Source organism: Pseudophryne corroboree, chromosome 3, assembly GCF_028390025.1.
Source record: "Pseudophryne corroboree isolate aPseCor3 chromosome 3, aPseCor3.hap2, whole genome shotgun sequence".
NCBI lineage: Eukaryota > Metazoa > Chordata > Amphibia > Anura > Myobatrachidae > Pseudophryne > Pseudophryne corroboree.
The window spans coordinates 114,917,439-114,919,938 of NC_086446.1; the positions used below are offsets into that span (position 1 = coordinate 114,917,439).

The 2,500-nt window shown below is 41.5% G+C and overlaps 8 non-coding genes and 3 pseudogenes across 8 annotated transcripts; all 11 read right to left on the reverse strand.

Annotated features, from left to right (window-relative positions):
* Nucleotides 1-86: 86 nt before the first annotated feature.
* LOC134890563 (5S ribosomal RNA) lies at nucleotides 87-204 on the reverse strand (annotated as a pseudogene).
* Nucleotides 205-311: 107 nt separating this feature from the next.
* LOC134891179 (5S ribosomal RNA) lies at nucleotides 312-430 on the reverse strand. The gene has a single exon (XR_010171436.1). It is a non-coding gene; the product is annotated as a 5S ribosomal RNA (ribosomal RNA).
* Nucleotides 431-537: 107 nt separating this feature from the next.
* On the reverse strand, nucleotides 538-656 carry LOC135066145 (5S ribosomal RNA). Its single transcript, XR_010252400.1, has one exon. It is a non-coding gene; the product is annotated as a 5S ribosomal RNA (ribosomal RNA).
* A 107-nt stretch (nucleotides 657-763) lies between these two features.
* On the reverse strand, nucleotides 764-882 carry LOC134888045 (5S ribosomal RNA; annotated as a pseudogene).
* A 107-nt stretch (nucleotides 883-989) lies between these two features.
* Nucleotides 990-1,108, reverse strand: LOC134901873 (5S ribosomal RNA). The gene has a single exon (XR_010175350.1). It is a non-coding gene; the product is annotated as a 5S ribosomal RNA (ribosomal RNA).
* A 107-nt stretch (nucleotides 1,109-1,215) lies between these two features.
* On the reverse strand, nucleotides 1,216-1,334 carry LOC135070090 (5S ribosomal RNA). The gene has a single exon (XR_010256265.1). It is a non-coding gene; the product is annotated as a 5S ribosomal RNA (ribosomal RNA).
* Nucleotides 1,335-1,441: 107 nt separating this feature from the next.
* LOC134891190 (5S ribosomal RNA) lies at nucleotides 1,442-1,560 on the reverse strand. The gene has a single exon (XR_010171437.1). It is a non-coding gene; the product is annotated as a 5S ribosomal RNA (ribosomal RNA).
* Nucleotides 1,561-1,667: 107 nt separating this feature from the next.
* On the reverse strand, nucleotides 1,668-1,786 carry LOC135061410 (5S ribosomal RNA). Its single transcript, XR_010247792.1, has one exon. It is a non-coding gene; the product is annotated as a 5S ribosomal RNA (ribosomal RNA).
* Nucleotides 1,787-1,893: 107 nt separating this feature from the next.
* LOC134893224 (5S ribosomal RNA) lies at nucleotides 1,894-2,013 on the reverse strand (annotated as a pseudogene).
* A 107-nt stretch (nucleotides 2,014-2,120) lies between these two features.
* On the reverse strand, nucleotides 2,121-2,239 carry LOC135069808 (5S ribosomal RNA). The gene has a single exon (XR_010255990.1). It is a non-coding gene; the product is annotated as a 5S ribosomal RNA (ribosomal RNA).
* Nucleotides 2,240-2,346: 107 nt separating this feature from the next.
* Nucleotides 2,347-2,465, reverse strand: LOC135064923 (5S ribosomal RNA). The gene has a single exon (XR_010251219.1). It is a non-coding gene; the product is annotated as a 5S ribosomal RNA (ribosomal RNA).
* Between the last annotated feature and the right edge of the window lie 35 nt (nucleotides 2,466-2,500).

Genomic DNA, 2,500 nt, shown 5'->3' on the forward strand with positions numbered 1-2,500 from the left:
AACTTTTCTACTTCTAACTACTGGTTCATAAATGAATTCGTTTGAAAATGGAATGCATCAACAGAACGGTGTTGGTAGTATAAAAATATCTACAGCACCTTGTATTCCAGGTGGTCTCCCACCCAAGTACTAACCAGGCCCAACACTGCTTAGCTTCCAAGATCAGAGGAGATTGGGCGTATCCAGTGTGGTGTGGCTGTAGATGAGCTTTATGGTTTCTGTTAGAACTTTTCTACTTCTAACTACTGGTTCATAAACGAATACGTTTGAAAATGGAATGCATCAACAGAACGGTGTTGGTAGTATAAAAATATCTACAGCACCTTGTATTCCCAGGTGGTCTCCCATCCAAGTACTAACCAGGCCCAACACTGCTTAGCTTCCAAGATCAGATGAGATTGGGCGTATCCAGTGTGGTGTGGCTGTAGATGAGCTTTGTGGTTTCTATTAGAACTTTTCTACTTCTATCTACTGGTTCATAAATGAATACGTTTGAAAATGGAATGCATCAACAGAACGGTGTTGGCAGTATAAAAATATCTACAGTACCTTGTATTCCCAGGTGGTCTCCCATCCAAGTACTAACCAGGCCCAACACTGCTTAGCTTCCAAGATCAGATGAGATTGGGCGTATCCAGTGTGGTGTTGCTGTAGATGAATTTTCTGGTTTCTGTTAGAACTTTTCTACTTCTAACTACTGGTTCATAAATGAATACGTTTTAAAATGGAATGCATCAACAGAACGGTGTTGGCAGTATAAAAATATCTACAGCACCTTGTATTCCCAGGTGGTCTCCCATCCAAGTACTAACCAGGCCCAACACTACTTTGCTTCCAAGATCAGATGAGATTGGGCGTGTCCAGTGTGGTGTGGATGTAGATGAGCTTTGTGGTTTCTGTTAGAACTTTTCTACTTCTAACTACTGGTTCATAAATGAATACGTTTGAAAATGGAATGCATCAACAGAACGGTGTTGGCAGGATAAAAATATCTACAGCACCTTGCATTCCCAGGTGGTCTCCCATCCAAGTACTAACCAGGCCCAACACTGCTTAGCTTCCAAGATCAGATGAGATTGGGCGTATCCAGTGTGGTGTGGCTGTAGATGAGCTTTGTGGTTTCTGTTTGAACTTTTCTACTTCTAACTACTGGTTCATAAATGAATACGTTTGAAAATGGAATGCATCAACAGAACGGTGTTGGCAGTATAAAAATATCTACAGCACCTTGTATTCCCAGGTGGTCTCCCATCCAAGTACTAACCAGACCCAACACTGCTTAGCTTCCAAGATCAGATGAGATTGCGCGTATCCAGTGTGGTGTGGCTGTAGATGAACTTTGTGGTTTCTGTTAGAACTTTTCTACTTCTAACTACTGGTTCATAAATGAATACGTTTTAAAATGGAATGCATCAACAGAACGGTGTTGACAGTATAAAATTATCTACAGCACCTTGTATTCCCAGGTGGTCTCCCATCCAAGTACTAACCAGGCCCAACACTGCTTAGCTTCCAAGATCAGATGAGATTGGGCGTATCCAGTGTGGTGTGGCTGTAGATGAGCTTTGTGGTTTCTGTTTGAACTTTTCTACTTCTAACTACTGGTTCATAAATGAATACGTTTGAAAATGGAATGCATCAACAGAACGGTGTTGGCAGGATAAAAATATCTACAGCACCTTGTATTCCCAGGTGGTCTTCCATCCAAGTACTAACCAGGCCCAACACTGCTTAGCTTCCAAGATCAGATGAGATTGGGCGTATCCAGTGTGGTGTGGCTGTAGATGAGCTTTGTGGTTTCTTTTAGAACTTTTCTACTTCTAACTACTGGTTCATAAATGAATACGTTTTAAAATGGAATGCATCAACAGAACGGTGTTGGCAGTATACAAATATTTACAGCACCTATGTATTCCCAGGTGGTCTCCCATCCAAGTACTAACCAGGCCCAACACTGCTTAGCTTCCAAAATCAGATGAGATTGGGCATATCCAGTGTGGTGTGGCTGTAGAAGAGCTTTATGGTTTCTGTTAGTACTTTTCTACTTCTAACTACTGGTTCATAAATGAATACGTTTGAAAATGGAATGCATCAACAGAACGGTGTTGGCAGTATAAAAATATCTACAGCACCTTGTATTCACAGGTGGTCTCCCATCCAAGTACTAACCAGGCCCAACACTGCTTAGTTTCCAAGATCAGATGAGATTGGGCGTATCCAGTGTGGTGTGGCTGTAGATGAGCTTTATGGTTTCTGTTAGAACTTTTCTACTTCTAACTACTGGTTCATAAATGAATACATTTGAAAATGGAATGCATCAACAGAACGGTGTTGGCAGTATAAAAATATCTACAGCACCTTGTATTCCCAGGTGGTCTCCCATCCAAGTACTAACCAGGCCCAACACTGCTTAGCTTCCAAGATCAGATGAGATTGAGCGTATCCAGTGTGGTGTTGCTGTAGATGAACTTACTGGTTTCTGTTAGAACTTTTCTACTTC